General features: G+C 41.7%; 1 protein-coding gene and 1 long non-coding RNA gene across 14 annotated transcripts in view; both read right to left on the bottom strand.

The window, feature by feature from the left end:
- mecom (MDS1 and EVI1 complex locus) overlaps positions 1-17463 on the bottom strand; it is a 135366-nt gene that overhangs the window by 28892 nt on the left and 89011 nt on the right. The window contains exon 1 of one of the 13 annotated variants that reach the window (XM_039622887.1): positions 5159-5222. The exons of the other annotated variants lie outside the window; for them this stretch is intronic. The gene's annotated coding sequence lies outside the window, so the exon portion shown is untranslated. Of the gene's footprint in view, positions 1-5158; positions 5223-17463 lie in introns of those variants that run through there. 13 annotated transcript variants of the gene reach the window in all.
- On the bottom strand, positions 8535-11516 carry LOC120443673. Its single transcript, XR_005615585.1, has 3 exons — positions 11359-11516; positions 10069-10203; positions 8535-8861 (listed from the first exon to the last, which is right to left on the bottom strand). It is a non-coding gene; the product is annotated as an uncharacterized LOC120443673 (long non-coding RNA).

The following is a 17463-nucleotide window of genomic DNA, read 5'->3' as shown; positions in this document are numbered from 1 at the left end:
TAAGGCAGGACCCGGCCACCGATTCCCATCGTCTCGAGCTCCTTGAGAACCGAGGAGAGACCCCGGTCCGCCCGGTCATTGATTTCCTGCCTCTCCTCGACTTGTCCATTGTTGGAACCCTTTTTAATTTAGCCATAAATTGGGAAAGCTCAAGTCGAATGAGCTGTTCTATTTTCTTCCTGTCAGGATGAGGGATTTGTTTTATGATGCATTGTGTATTAAATACAAGTAATCTGGGAAAGTGATTGCTTCACAGCCTCTCCGGGTCCTGATCGAGGATCCTGATAGAGAGAGAAGTGCGAGGGGTTTTGTGAAAAGGAGGAAGTGTGAGAGAAAGAGGACAAACTCGCGGGGTTTGTGGTATCACCGGGGGTAAATTGGGGTAACGGTGGTATGACCCCCGCACCACCCCCCTCTCACACACACACACCCACCGAGCAACCCATTTCCATCTCCATGCGCGGGCACGTGAAGGAAAAGCTGCACTTCTTTCTCCAGTCAGGAGATGGCGTGCTCAGCTGAACTGAACTTCAGAAAAGAAGTGTGAGTGGGGACTTGAGAGTTAAAAAAAACTAATTAGGTGATTCGATTTGTTGCTGCTGTCAAGTGAGCTAAACCCAGCACGGACTTTTGTCATTTCATAATAAAATCCCTCACGACACAATCAAATTCAGAATAAAACCCTGCACATTTGTGACGTATAATTTGGTGACTTGAATGTCTATTTATGACAGCGCTGAGCAGCTGCACTGCGTTATCTCTACACATCCAAGCGATCTGAGTTTGTGGATATTTTGGCAAAGGGGAAAACTGACTCCAGATGTCACGCGATAAAATAATAACACAATAAAAAATCAATTACAAATAATAATAAAAAAAGTGCCCAGTAACGAGCCCAGTTTGCTATAAGTCTACTTTTTTTGTTGACTTTCAATCTTGTGCGCAAAACATCTACACAACAAGGCGTGTAGATGCTAGGTGGGCCATGAAAGATGTGTACGGCTTGAATATATAATCACCTGAACGAGCTGCCATAAAAAGCTCTCGAGTCCGCGCTGAAGAGACCGATGGGGGTGAATTTAAAACACTTGTTCCTTTAATAAACCGCGAGAATGATTTGCGAGTCGTTGCTCTAATTTATATTTTGTTTGCCGTAAACGCCGTTCTGATGTGCCCGGATTAAATAGACCCGTTTTATCAGAATTATTTCCACGCTTTTGTCATAATGATTGTGACAAACGGTGGGATGGCGCGGTGGAAAAGCTGTTTATCAACAAATTACAAACCAAACACGCGCAGGCTTCAGGGTATGTTAGTTCCGACTATATCATGCAACACAGCGTTTCATACTTATTTGATGGGGGGGGGGGCTTAAAACGTACAGCATCCGGATAATGTTTAAAGTGCTGTGAAATTCTTGAAAAGCAGGCACAAATTGCTCAAACAGGCCCCTTTCTTGCTTGCGGCTTTCTTGTTTGTTTTTAGGAGTTCGATCACGCAAAGACAAATTCATACATGCATGTAGACACTTTTTATTTGCTTATAAGATCAAGCAGCTTCATATATTATCTGAGATTCGGCTTCATGCGCTAACACACCTTCTTCTTCTTAAAAAAACATTAAATATCTTTTCAGCATTTTCTTCTATTTAGAAAAAAAAAAAAGAAAAGTGATTTAAGTTTCGGTGCTCTGCAAAGTCAGATGGGACATGCTGGAGAAGAGGGGGGGATTCCCGTGTGGGTTGCAAACTGACTCCAGCAGCAAGCGAACTTGGAGAGCCTATACCCGCTGCAGCCGAGGGGCCACATGGAAACACTGGGAAGGCCTGTGTGGTGCATTCCAGCACATCCTTCAGGAGAGAGCGAGAGAGAGGGGAGAGAAAGAAAATATCGCGGCCAAATCCACATGAAATAGTTCCACTGTTCATGACGAGACCTCCTATTGACACGGCGAAAAGCTGCATTAAGTCTCCATCGTGACTTTATATACACACGCCCCCCACCCCACAACCACCTCTTCCCCTCTCCGCGCTTTTTATTTCTGCCTAAATGTGGGGCGATTCAATCAAGTGGTTAAAAAAAAAGAGTCACCCGGGGCTCAAAGAGACGTCAGCCTCCAGACGGCACAACACTCTGCGGCTTTGTCTTTTACACTGTAAAAAAAGATTCCGTAGAAAAACGGAAAATGTCCTGGTAATTTTCTGCCAGTACATTTTCTGTTTTTTTACGGAAGTTTGACGGACTTTTCTGTAAATAATAAAACGGAAAATTCTGTAGATTTACAGTATACTCTCTGTACTATTTACGGACATTTCCTTCAGCTATAAAACGGAAAATTCCGTTTATTCACAGTATATTTTCTGTATCATTAACTGATATTTTCCGTTAATAGAAAAATTGAAATTTCTGTTTATATTACTATTTCCAAGCACTTCTTTTCACTGTAACTCATTAAATATAGTTCTTTATATTCTTAAATGTACATTTCTATGCAATTACAACCTAGTACACCATATGCTCAAAAATTCATAAATTAAAACTTTTAAATTAATTTGTGCTTCATACACAACAACATTGGTACAATTAATGTTAAGTATTCTTTTATTCTCCTTAACTCAAACACTATACTAAAATATAACGACAGCATCCATCTTGTCATAAAACGACTAAACAGCTGATACATGAACAAATTAACTCACAAACTTTCAAATTTAAGCATTTTTATTTCCTTGAAATCAGGTTGTCCTCATGTAAATGTGTTTATTTACATTCATTCAAGTGGCTACCAAGTGTTTTCTTCAAACAGGACACCTGACAAACAAAAAATATAGTTAAGTCATATTTAACGATATGTTCACATTTAATAATATCCAGAGTACCTTTTAGTTAGAATCACTGCCTTGTGGTAGTTTTGCCTCAGCCAAATGGTTAAGGTGTGGTTTACATCCATGTCTGTCCACTTATGGTACAGTATACACATGTAGTCAGTTATAGCCAAACACATTTGATTACTGAATTGCATTTACTTCATTAATGAAGTGAATGTAACTCACATTTGTGTGAACATTTGTCCGAGATTAACTCTTTGGGGTCTTTAGCTTACAATATAACATACTTGACTGTTTAAGTCGTGCCACATGAATAAAACTGAACAGATCTAAAGAAGATGTTCCTGAACTTTGGGTTTATGCAAACAGGATGGATAGATAACCACAGAACTTTTCCCCATATGATAACTAAAGCACAAAATAAATTAAGACAGATTACTGTCCCAAACTTGAAGATAAAAGTGCATTTACTAGACTTGTTTTGTCAGTGAGGAGCAAAGTACAATTAGAAGTGCTTGTTCTGATGAAAAGTTAAACTGTAAACAGCAGCGTAGTGAATAAGGATCCTCAGCAGTGACAACACTTAAACATCATAGTTCAAAATCCTTAATGCACACCTTTTTCTCCACTGTGTTCAAATGCTCTTAGCTGTTTAAGTAGAGGAAAAAGTCTGACATATTTCACGACCATTAAATGTTAGACAAGGCTCTGAAAACGAGGTTACGGTTACGAACAAAAACCTCTGCTTGTGCGCACACACCCTAAATCACAACAAATAAGACAATAGTAAGACTAACTAGAAAGCGAAAATTTCAGAAGAAATTTTATGTGTGCCTATGCCGCTGCTAATCACTGTAGTTTGCCATTCATACGGCTACAGAGAGCAAAACTCAGAAGAGCAGCCATTCTCCACCATGAACTATGGTAAAAACAAACACCGCTCACGCTTCACAGATGACAGCTTACAGTTTTGTGTAAAGATGAAGTTACTTTGTACAGCGCCGATTTGCAGACGCTGTGCACACAGGTTCATGAGCAGAAGTCCCATTGTACCACGGCAGACCCGACAATGTTTGCATGAACACACTTTGAAGCATTACATTATAGACCACTTTTCACACATGCATTCACTTTTTGTTTTTTGTTATTTTTACACAGTGTTCTGAATTATGAACAATGGTCTACAGCCAATCCTGTGTATTATTATACAAACTTTGGTTGTGAGATTCAGATAACTATTTAATAAAAGCTAAATATTTTATATGAGAGTAAGAAAGAAAAGTATATCTTTGTGTCCACCTTTCTCTGTTAATGCCCTAGCTTCCCCCAAAAGCTTTGCTAGATCCGCCCCTGCACAGTTACCAGCTGTCAGCTACACAAAAAGGAGCTTGGTCTTTGTCTCTCAGAAACAACTCATAACTTCCTTCAACTCATTCATGTCACCTAAAGTGTAAACCTGTTTCTCCATCACCAGTTCAGCTCTGATGATTCAGTAAGGACATCTCCTGATTTCATCTTCATGCTCCAGCAAACATCAGCTGATACTAGAAATTAAAATCAAAAGAATTCTAACAACAGCTGATCAAGCTTAAACGTGCTGCTGTTGTTTAGCGCGATAAATAAGAGCGAACAGCCGATCATTGATCAGTTTCATGATTGACGTTTCAACACGCGAGAGAATGACAGGGAGGCTTCAGTAACGACAGAATAAATCATAATGTTTTCTCTGAATGTGGGGACGATTCCGTTTATGTAACGGCACGGCAACTCTATGAACTAACCCTAATGAATAAAATAAAGTCCAACGTCAGTAACTTAATACGCACACAGCTGTATATAAACTCCCGTGGCATTACGATTGTAAAGGTCAACGAAAATAAATTACACCTAAACTCGGTTTATATCTGACCCAAATAGAGAGCGACCGGTGCTGACACGAGTTTCACCCGCCTCAATATAAGCCAAGCCTGGGTGCTTTTTCACGAAGGGTTGCTAGCGGCGTGAGCTAACTATGCTAGCGGCGCTAGCTAGCTAAGCCGACTATCAGCAACACATAAGAGAACTGCTGCTAAATAAACTACACCTAAACTCGGTTTATATCTGACCCAAATAGAGAGCGACCGGTGCTGACACGAGTTTCACCCGCCTCAATATAAGCCAAGCCTGGGTGCTTTTTCACGAAGGGTTGCTAGCGGGCGCGAGCTAACTATGCTAGCGGCGCTAGCTAGCTAGCCAGCTATCAGCAACACATAAGAGAACTGCTGCTAAATAAACTACACCTAAACTCGGTTTATATCTGACCCAAATAGAGTGCAGTTCATAACTTCTTACCTGAAATTCAGTTCACCTCACGCTCCTGCCTTCGCTTTCCCTGATCCATGATTGACCACCGCGTTAGCAATCGCCTGCCCGGCCTCATATGTCTCGTTGGCGGCATGTCCTTTCTGTCACACACCGGTGGGTAGCTGCCCTCTGTTGTAGCTCCACCACCAAACAACTCAGTTATTTTTTCCACATCCAGCTGTAACTCCGATTCTATGCGAGCATTTGCGAGAGACCAGGGAGGTGAAACGACAGAGAGAGTCCCCTCGCTATCCATTTGCAGCCAAGTGCGGCAGCTAGCTAGGTAGCCAGCTAGGTAGCCGGCTAGCTGTCAGGCAGGACCGACGTAGTCAGAGCACTGTCGCTAAATATGGGATGTCTTGATAAAACAAGCAGATATTTGAAGTTTACACACCTACATTCTCGCCTGAAAATATCTTAAAAGCTTATTTTGTGACCTAGAAACACGAATAAAAGACATATAAAACGAAGTGGTGGCCGCCATTGTTCACTCTGTAGAGGCGTGCTATGAATTGTGGGATATTGAGTTTTCCACCAAGCATTACCGTAACTTTTGAATGATTTGCGCAACCTTAAAAATTCCAAGGGCTCCTGAAAGCAGCGACGCTGTGCGCACCGTTGAAATTGTCATCATTACGGTAATCCAAATAAGGGTACACAGGCTGTACCACTCCCGGCATACCACTAGAGAGAGCCAACACACCACAAATGAAGTCTGTTTATTTGGCGCCAAAAGATGAATTGGCCTAAATTTGCACTAAAATATTAATATTAAAAAAACTATAAAAGTTATAAACACCAAAAGTCATAACATAATAGTCCAGCTCCAGCCGCACAAAATGATCTAACATATGTAACCCTAATGTCAAAACTGTTTGGCAGAGGAGCGCGGGAAAATTTTCACTAAAATATTAATATTTAAAAACTATAAAATTCATAAACACCAAAAGTCATAGCACACCATTCCAGATCCGGCCGCACAAAATGAGGTAACATATATGAAGCTTGTCTCAAAACTGCGAGGCGAGATTCGCTGCAAAATTTCAGGCGGAAACTGGAGAATAATAATAACTAGAAAAATTTGCATTTCCTGCGAAAATGCTGTGTGGATGCCTTAACGCTGAAGCTGTCTGCTGAAAAGATGAAAAAGATGAAAAGTTGCAAAAAGTTGTATGGTGGTGAAAAAATGTTGCCTTGAGCAGGATTCAAACCTGGACCTCCTGGGCGCAAGGCGGCTACTCATCTCACTGTGCCAAATTCACTCTCACAAGGTAAGAGATGGAGAGACTGACAATTATGGTGAAATGAGCAGAAACTGCTGAAAATTGCGCTGATAAGAGGTGAAATGGTTGAAAATTTTGCAGAAACGAGGTGAATCAGCAGAATTTCTGCAGAAAAGAGGCAAAGGAGCAGAAACTTGCGCTGAAAAGAGATGAATCAGCAGAGTTTCTGCTGAAAAGAGTTTTTTTTTTCTGAAAACAGCCCCAAAAATGGAATTTGTGCTGAAGGGGTGAAAAAATGAAAATTTTGCTGAAAAGGGTGTGAAGAAGCTAAAGTATACCAAATCAAAGTATTTGTGCCAAAACATAGTGTTTCTGCCATATTGTGGTATTTGTGCCACAAAAGTTACTAGATTACAACATGAATACGGATTAAAGATGAAAGAAACTGGCAACAAATTCCTCCACTACAAACCAGTCTGATACCACTTCTTTGCAGTGTTCAAGTTTACTAAGGCACTACCCAAAAGGCGCCACAAGAGGGCACTCCAATACAAGAGATGAGGTGAATGAGCAGAATTTCTGCTGAAAAGAGGCAGAAGGTTCTGTATGTAGAAAAAGAAACACTGTTGAACCATGTGTGAAATAAATAAAGAAATGAAATGAAAGAACAACCTGGTTCTGCTCAAATTCACCAATCAGAGGTACTGCCTCTGTCTGCTTCATCAGGCTGTGTATTTGTTTCTGCCATGGAGCGGTCCATGGAGAGGTCCATATTAGAAAAGCTGCTAAAATCATAAAACTTTGCAGAATTGTAATAAATTAGCAATATAAATTACAGGTCTGTGATAGTGTATAAATTTGTAGTGAAAAAAAAAAACGTGGACCAAGGTGGGATTGAACCCACGACCTTTGAGCTGCAGAGCCGTGTCATTACTGATTGTGCCACCTGGAAAGGGGGCGGCGGTCTGAAAGACAGATACTTGGGCAGTCAGAAAATAGATCGCGGTGAGAGGCGAAAAACGCCATTTTTTGGAGTTACAAAATGTCGTGTAACTCAAAAACTAGGAGGGCTAGCAGCATAATTCTTGTACTGGGTGAATCAGCGGATTTTGGTGTATTTTGACTGCGATTTTCATAGCTCGTTCTACCTTCGTCGCGGAGATATGACGAGAGAAGAAACGGCTTCATTTCCAGAGTTTGAAGACTGAGAGAAGGACAGATTTCCACCCCTCAAACAAACGTAATTCATTGCTCAACGGTAAGATAATTGTAAAAACTGCTTCCACTGTGAGTGTCAGCAGTGTCTGAAGATATATTGGCACAAGCCTCATGTCCTAACTTTGCTTTGTTAAAGAGATATGGCGATTTTAAAATGCCTCCCGTTACAGAATTTCAGCTCTGAATTTCAAAACCTCCCCATAGACTTTGAATGGGGAGTATTGAGACCTTGTGTCACTCCGAGGCAAATTGCGAAAAAACGGTAAATCTCACAATAAAGATAGTGACATTGCCTGAAAGCCAGCAAAAATACCTACGTTTTGATGTATAATTTGTGGGGTTGAGTGCAAATTGAGCCAGTAGCAAGAAGTTGTTTAGACATGAAGAGAAAATTCAGAACGGACCAGCACTCACTCTGACTTAATTGCATAGCAACCATAGCAACGCATGTATTTTCTGAAAATCACAATTTTGCAACTGAAAACTTAAAGAGAGATAAGATTAAAACGGTAGAAGATCTGAAAAAGCTGAATCAGACAGGAATAGCCCAATAATCTGAGAACATTTTAAAGTTTGAATGGAGTTTCTAGGTGAAAGTATGACAAAGTAGTTAAGTTTCAAAGACAAGCAAGTTTTAGCAGAATTGTGGAAGTTTTCCATTCATTTCAATGGGACAAATTAAAAAGGAAAAAGTGTAATATTTTAAAAAGTATAACAGTAATAAACACCAAAAGTCATAGCCATCATTAGCAGAAAGAGCAGAACAGTATAGAGTTTGAACTGAAAAAATCGGCTGAAAACTGAGAAAGTAGTTAAGTGCCAAAAAGTGTACGGAAGCAACTAGAGGAATAATAAAGAATAAAGAGAAACAGGAACTCAATAGTGTGGAAGCCCTTTAGGGCATCCACACAATAATAATAATAATAATAATAATAAATCCGAGGAATAGTAATATGTGTGCCTCTTGGCATAGGCACACATAATTACTACAAAGTGACACCAGAGGCTGGAGAAGAGCAAGCATAAAGTGACACGTTGTGTGTGCACAATTTCTCTTGTTACCACTCTTCATATACCAGTGTGACAAAGTCCTGAATGCAGCAAGGTCCAGCTGAGCTTTAAATAAAATACACTCAGCTTTTCCTTGGATTTTTAGAGTTGCTCAGTTCATACAGGAACTGCAGCAGTCAGGTTGACGTGTCGCTGTGTTGCTCCTCCATCTCAGCCATTGAGACTAGTCGCAATTTATTCTGAGGAAAAAAGAGAAACAACAAGACATTTTAAAAAGTTTGTATTTTTATGATTTTTTTTTACCTTGAACATAAACAACAGAAACAAAAAAAGGATTAGGATGGTGCGATATGACGATATATATCAGATGACGATATAAAAATGTCTATCGCTATACGCTATCATTTGTTTTGTGGTGTTGCAAAATAAACTGTTTACGGCAATATTTTTTTCGTGGTTGTGATGGTCACTGTAGTGGCTATATTATTTCTTAAAGTTCTCTCCTTCTCTTATACTTAAAATAACCACACTATGGACGGACTTCCACATAAACCTTTCACAATAAAGCTCAAGTTTCTGTTGAGACTTTTTAAAATGAACTGAAATGATATACATTATTCTCAAACATAAAATTTCAGAATATGCATCAAACAAATGACCTCAAATAAGAACATCAAGTAACTATAAATGGCGCTTACAGTCACCACGCAGATGAAGGCACAGAGAATACCAGCATGGCCAGCAAGGATGAGGCAGAACCAGCTAGCTCCAAGCAGATGGACCAGTCAAAACAAATCGAGGACCTTATTGTTAAACGAGGGACTACCTCTGTAACATGGACATGGTTTGGTTATGAAAAGTCTGACACGGACCAGAAAACTGTACTATGCAAATTATGCCACAAACTGGTCCCCACCACCACTCAAACACGACAAACCTCTTTAACCACCCACACAAGAATCACGTGAAAGAGTTTCGAGAGAGTTTACGAATGAAAAGCAAAAAAGAGCCGTCAAGTGCTCAAGATAATCCTTAGACTCAAACATTAGAACAGGCTTTTCCTCGCAGCACGGCGTGTAACAAATACTCAGAAAGAAAATGGCGGCCATTTAAACTCATGTCTAAAAATGTATAGTTTCATGCATCGGTCAAAGCACTCGACTCCAGGTACACGACGCCAAACTGAAAACACTTCACATAAGTCGAGTTGCCCGAGAATCACAGAATTTACAGAAAATGCACTATTTTGTGATATATATCGTTATCAGGAGAGATATGTCTTATATTGGGATGCGAGATTTTGGTCATATCACACAGCCCTACAAATGATTATAATTCACGTAGAGTTGCATACACATAACAACATTCTGTTGCAACAAAAGCAGTTTATAATTGAAGTAACATACATACCTTGAAAAACTAAATCAACCACAACATTAAACTCACCTTGTTTCTGTGGAAAAGGTGATCAGGGTTTTTCTTCATTTCCTGAGACCAGCTGCTCTGGATCATCACCAGCTTGTATCTTCATCTTCTTTTTCACTCGGGGAAGTCTTTCCTTTGCTTGGCCATTGCTCTGCACTGGAAAACCAAAGTGTGTGATCAAAGGTGAAATAAGGGATATTTTTCCACTGCAGGATTTAGAGTACTTCAAGTAGTAATAGCTGTTGATCCATTTCTCAAATAATCTTTAAGGATCTGAATTTTTAAGAAAGACACAAATATCTCTGCTTATATTTGGCTAAAAGCTTGATATAGACATAACAGTTTATAATATGTCAGCATCCCCCACAAGGCATATAAAGCTCCTGCACACCAGCACTGCGCTTACAATATAATTCAATCAAGATATAGTTATTATTGATTAATTATTGAATTTTTTAGTAATAATTATTACTATTTAATCACATTAGCACAGTGGGGTGACAAAAATATTCCACATACTAGAAATGCTGCTCAGCATTTCATAAATTACATTTTCAACAAATGTTGGAGTAAAAACACAGTTACAGGGAAAATGTGTCTGTCTGCAAATATTAACTAAACATTTCTATGTGCTACAAAATAGACATAATTGTAAATGTAATGAGGTGAAACTATACTTTCAACAATATTACCACTACAGTCTGTTAACCACCGAAATAATCTATGCTGGTCAGCTAGCTAAAAGTCTTTACTTTAGCAGCCCAAATCAGAGGCTAACATTAGCATTTGCTAGCGCCAGCCAGGAAGGTCTGAGGCTTAAACTAGGGTTAGTGTAATTTTGCCGAAACCCTTTAAAGTGTACAGTAGAGCCAACTGTAAAACACAGGTATTGATATAGTACTTATTAGACTCCTATAATAATTTGTTCCTCTCTATACATACCATGAAGTTCTCCCTTTTCCCAGTTATCTACATCGCTGACTTTCGCTAATTAGCTAGTTAGCAGTCACAGCTGTGTAATACCCAGAAAGACACAGACAGCTAACTATAATATTTATGAAAACTGGTTCAGCCACTGAAGGGCAGAACTGGTGGTATCACAGTAAAAATTATTTTTAACATTAACTAAAATGAAAATTTTTAAACCTAAATAACGATTATTTAAAAAATGAGTCAGCAAAATATTCCTGACTTGTCTGGAGACAGCCGAAACCAGATAACAAATAAATTAACAATTCTTTCTAAATAAAAATGCGGAGTCTTTTGAAAAAAATTATTTTAATAAAAGAAAACATTTGTTTTAATACTTACCACGGAAATTTGAAGGCAGTTTCTCCAACTCCAGAGTCCAAAATCCAGATGAAGCCTGAAAGAAGTCTAATGGCTGCTCTTGCTCTGACTTTTCCCTCCTTTTTTGGGTCCTTTTTCCCACAATGCATTGCAGTAGTTGAGAAATACGGAAAAATACCTGTAAATGACTAATACGGAAAATTCCTTCACGTTTATACGGTAGATTGTACTGTATTTTTACGGATTTTTTTTACAGTGTAATTAGCGCATTCATCAGCCAATAGGTGCGGGCAGGAGAATGAGTGGCGCAGTTTCAAGAGTCTTTATTAATAGAGGATGTGCACGGTGCCCCGTGTATATGCCAATTAGCATTAAAACACGGCGAAGGAAATGAAAGGAGAAAATGTAAATAAAAAAATTTCCTTGGGCCTGGAAGTAGGCCCGTTGTGAGCGGCGTGTTAATCTCCACCTCAGTAATTTGGTTCTGCGGGAGAAGACAGAAGCCCTGCTGCTCTGCCCTGCACTTCATAAATCACTGCTTTATGTGGACAAGGTCAGCACCCTCCCTCCTCCACACACCCCCCTCCATCCCTCTCTACTGGCCCCTCCCGGACCCTCCGCCATGTTTACCCGGCCGCCCGGGGGCTCTCAGGACCAGACCGGCTCACTTCTAATTACTTTGGATTATTTTCATTTGCCGGGGGTCAGGCAGGCATTCCGGCAGAGAGAGCGAGGGATGATTTCTTGACAAATTCTGCGGCCTGCGAGGAACAAGCCCGGCGTGTTTGCTGAATTAGCACATGGTCTCTTTCGCGTTGGCACTGTCTTTGCTTCTCTTTGAGCTCATAATCCAGGGCGCACTCTTTTTTCTCCTGTTTTTTTTAAAGAGTAGAGGGTTCTTTCATTTGTGTCCTTGTGGGTAGGTGTATTTTTTAATCGTTTTGAAGTCGACACTTTAAAGTTTGAAAGTGTCAAAACTGGGAAGTAACACCAAGCCTTATGCCCTGAGTGACCCAGTCAGTGACACGATGCCCGACTGAGTGGGCTTACTCACGGATTTCTCAGTCGAAGCATTAAATGAGAGGAAAACTGTTTCAGACAATCTGAGGAGAGGGCGAATGTGATATTAGATAAGATGCAAAGCCAACTGGGTTTAGGCAACCTGATGGTGTTGTTTGAAGGAAGCAATGGCGGCCTAAGTGACTTGAGAGTCTGTCAGGCGGAAGAGAAGTGGAGACGGGGCTGAGGGCTGCCAGTGATGTACACAAAGTAGTACAGATTGTGGTAATCACAGACACTTCCTCCGCAGAGCCTCGGCATATAGGGACACACTGTATTTGGGCTATTGGGTGCGATAAAGCTGCACAAGTGTCAAAGGTCAGGTTTGTGAAACATAAATTCAGTGGGCACACGGCTCCCATACGCATGGGACAGACTGGAAACTTAAACACCTCCCCACCACCTCCACCTCCAGCCTCAGTGGAGAAGGTGGGGGGAGGTAATTAGAGCATGTTGCCTTTTGCCGCAGGGAGAACAAATTGGCTCTAAAACGCTCATAGATATCATCTTTAAAAGAGGCTTTTTATGTACAAGAGGTAAAAGTGGTATGGAACTGAACACGGCACTTCAGATGTCCAAGTGTCACACATTCATTACATTTATTGAGCTCTCTTCTCACGTTTAAAGTCAGGACTCAGCTGTAACACTGTGACAAGCTGCCTTTGACACACCGTGTCCAATTGGAAGGCTAATATTTTAACGTTGGTGGATATCAGACAAGGACGTTACAGCTTTTCGCTGCGACCGAAGAAAATGATCCCGACAGCCTTGTGATAACAGCTAACTTGATTCTGAACAGGAAACAACTGAAAATAGGTTGATACTTCTCAGAAATCTAAAAAAACCCAGCAGCAGATCAAACACAGGCACACTGTTTCTTCTGCGTATTTGCTTTTATTGGAAGTTTTTTTTCTCAAACTGAAGGGGGGGAAAAAGCGCTTGTTGTGTCGTAGAGAAAAAAAGGGGGGAACATGAGTGTATAATGGCTATTTTTATATTCTAACTTTGCAAGCAGTCAAAACTGAAAAGTGAGAAAGGAGGAAAGTATTCTTGTGTAAGCAGACTGTGGAAGTGTGTTCAGTCTGTTCGTCATGACATATAAAGAAACCCACATAGTTGTGACTCAAGAGGATATTACACTGATTTACATTTCCTGGAGATTTTCACTAACCTTTAATATAACTGCTGCTTCACTCTAACCTAACCTTAAAACCTCTATTCATCTAAAAAAACCTCCCAAAAGACTAATGTTTTCAGGTTAACTTAGTCCCTGTAAGGAAGACATGTCCCAGTAATGTGGCTTTCTAAACACATTTAGATGCCCCCCCGCCCCCAACAGGAATACCTGGACCACACGCACATGCAGGCATAGGAATCTGCTACCCAGCCCAGCGTACGTGGACATGATTAAAGTCAGAATTAGGTCGGAAAACAACAAATCAGTTGCAACAACCTTAAAATGAAGGAAAGCTGAGCGGCTCACACATAACACAGGAACACGGAGTGGCTCCCATTAAAGGCTTCACTGGCTTTCAGTAGCATCAAAGAGGCCCCTGAGTTAGACTGGGATTATATTTAACCCAGGAGCTTGTTGCACTGCGGAGTACAGGGCACATGCTGATGCTGCTGCCAGAACACCATGCTTCTGGCATCGCTCTGATCCAGAGCTTTCATTAAAATGTGGCTTGGGCACAATTTTCTGCAGGAACACACACATGGACGGACGCACACGAAAACAACGCAGAAAAAGTCAAAAACAAAAACAACGGAGGAAAAAAATTGGTTGTCATGTCGAGCAGACTAAGTGATGCGTTGTTCATATTGTATGCAACCTTTCTGTCGCTCGCTTTTATGATAAAATATCTGCAAGGCTGCAGGAAAGTGATGTAGTTGACCTATCGGTGTTAAACCTTTATTTAAGAAGGAAGTGAACCTTTAAAGTTTAAGAATCTTTTTTGTTTTTGTGAGTTGGCCCACTGGAAAGCCCTGGGATGAGAAGAAAAAACAGCTCCAGAAGCCAAGCAAGGGGAGAACATCTGCACAGAAGGGACCTACTGGGGTTTGACTGCAGGGTCTAATAGTGCAAACCCCTGAGCCACCATGCTCATATATGATATGCTTAAAATTTCAAATCAGTGTAAAATCATATCATAAAATCTGGTTTATACTGAGACATTGCTTCATGATAAACGTGAACAGGAGCTTGTGCATAATTAATCAGTCTGCTTTAATACATTTGAATACATCTGTGATTTTATCAAGTCATCCAGACACAGAGCCAGACTTACATGAACAAATGCAAAGAGTCCAACAAAACTCCTCCTGTTGTGTATAAGTCTCTAGAAGGCTCCAGTTTGAGAGATTGCAATCTCACTTGGCACATTTCAGTAGTCAGACTTGATATGACCCATCAGACAAGCTCGTCGATACTCCCCAAGTTCATTCAATTCCAAACCAATCATTCTGGTGTCATACACTTTTGGGTTAATATTCTAACTGTGAGGCCCGGCACTAGGTGAAGATAAATCAGCTTTTATGATGGGTTGTTATGGTTTTTATGGCACTGGGGTTGTGAGGGACTGATTTGGGGATCAATCACCTGCAGGTGTCTGGCAGGGGCCGAGGGGCTGTGAGGATCGATTGAGGATCTAGAGCTGTAGTGATGGAATAGAGGTGTATTTGTGTGTGTGTGTGTTGAAATTGGGTGCATTTGTTGGGTATGTGTATTAGTTTGTGAAGGCGTAAGAGAGACATAATGATGAAGGTGTGTATGTGAGTGCTTCGGAGACACAGAGGAGATATATCTGGGGCTGCAGCAGTGATGAAGGGCTGCTGGACTATGACCAGACCATCTCAGCTCTTATCAGAGCCCCCCACCCCCCACACCTCCCATTTCTCCCACATCCACCCTTCTCGATCCACTTCTTTATCTTGGTGGCACTTTGGAAAATCTCATTGTCACAGAACATTTAACAAAGACAAAAGTCTAAGGCTGGCAGCTGGAGATGACTGGCCTGGCAGCTAGTGTGTAGAGTATCCTTCACACGGCCTCCTTCACTCACGTCTTGCTTTTTCTTTTTCTTTTTCTTTTTTCCCCTGGGAGAGGCCGGCAATGTGGGCAAAACACCGCCAAAACATACTGACAAGTCCACGTATATCTAGGTGCACAGACGGCTCGAGCGGCCATCAACACACAGACACAATAATCACCCAGAAGTTTGTCAGTTTCTCTCTCTCTTTCTCCTTCCCTGGAAACCATGTTTATGCACATTCAACATCTCCCCTGACTGTCAGACGGCTGCTTCCTCCGCGCTGTCAGCACAGCACCGGCTGAAACAAAAGAGGCGGAGAGCGAGGCCTAGGGTTTCTGAATTAGAGGAAGTTGGTGCTGATTACGCTGCCACTGAAGAAGCATTCCGATCCTGTTAACCCCTATGCGAGCTGCCAAACTCCAAACCATGCAGTGAAACCGCACACACACACAGCCCCACCCCGAGTGCCCTCTCCATGCACACAAAAAAACATTTCCTCCTCTTGTCTGTTCTTTCCTTTCGCTTCTTTAATGATAATCCTTCTTTGCTTCTTCTGCCCTAGATCTTTCTACATCCATTCTTTTTTTCAGCTTTTTTTTGTCTCCTCTCTGATATACTTTGCTCTCTATCATCTCCTTCATTGCAGAAATACAGCAGTTGGCTCTCGTAGGAGGAGGGAACATTCCACCTTCACACCCTTACCTCTCTATCCCTGATGAATGTCTTCACTCTACTTGTTTATAAGATAGAAGGGGTTATTCATAATCAAGCCCAAGAGAGTATGTACACACTGTGGACATCCTGATAGAAAGCAACGTATTAAATTTCTGTTTGTTTGACAGGAGCGCTGTCTCTCTCCTTCTCCTTGACAGGAAGACCCCCATCCATCCAAGCCGGGGCACGACCCCAGCAGCACTCCCCTCTCTTTCTCTCTCTCAAGAGCTAACACATATTAAGTAAATGAAGAGTCTCTTCAGGCCAGCGGGAGATAAACGAGCTTCTTAAACATTTTAGGAGTGGCAGTTTGATCTGGTGCCGGTGGGTGTTTACGACGTAACTGCAGCAGAGTTGCGTTTGTGATGTTACCCATCTAAGTGTGTTTATACTGAAGGGAAGATTGTCCCGATCTCCAAGCCAGGTGCTGAAGCTCTGTGTCTGTTTGAGATGGAGGGTATGCTTATGCCTTCTGGATGTGTGTGTGTACATTCCCTTTAAGTGTGTGCGGCTCCTAGGCCAAATCCTGTTCGGACAGGCAGACGGTGTGTTTGTCCACATCCCAGGCAAGAGCAGGTTCATGTTGGGGTGTCTGCTCTCATTCTCCCCCAAGCTTTTCCTCCTGTCTTTCTGTCTCTTTCTCTTTTCTATCTTTCTCTCTGTGATTATTGTCATTCTGGTTGTTTAGAAAAAAAAAGAAAAAGAAAAAAACACTAGCAGGGGGAAGTGTAGAAGGGGGGTGGAACTGGGGAGGAGAAGCACGACAGAGCTGAGGTGGGTTGGTGGCAGTGGTGGTGGTGGGGAGGGCTATAAGGCCCCGAGGGTGGGTATAGGGTTTTGGTGAGGGCTCGGGGGTTGGTGGTGAGGTGTGCTTGGAGAGAGGGCCCTGGTGTAATCTCAGTGCTGAATAGACGGAGCTCTTAATAGAATCCCGTCGTCCGGCTGCCACCGAGAGAAACAAGAGCTGTAATGGATGGGCTCAGCTCTAGCTCCCACTTTCCCCCCTGTGACCCCTGCGTTGGTCAGAAGTAAGAGCTAAAGAAGCATTGTAGCCTCAGGCCTGATTGAATGGGGAGGGAGGGAGGTGGCGGTGGCGGTGGTGGCAGCGGGGGTGGAGGGGGTAGCCGCGCTGATAGACCAATTTCCCACTACTGCGAGCAGCAGGGCTTGATTGATGAGGGCTGGTGCTGGTGAGAGGAGGCCCATCACATGCGATCACATAAATACTTATTCAGCTCGAATTGGGCCTGACAAGCCTTACGACAGCTTTGTGCTGTCACAGATATCATTGGAAGGAAAACGCTCCATTAATCATGTGTAA

This window comes from Oreochromis aureus, linkage group 14 (genome assembly GCF_013358895.1).
Source record: "Oreochromis aureus strain Israel breed Guangdong linkage group 14, ZZ_aureus, whole genome shotgun sequence".
NCBI classification, from domain to species: domain Eukaryota; kingdom Metazoa; phylum Chordata; class Actinopteri; order Cichliformes; family Cichlidae; genus Oreochromis; species Oreochromis aureus.
Note: the sequence above shows the minus strand (reverse complement) of the source record. Positions and strands in the feature narration are given on the sequence as shown.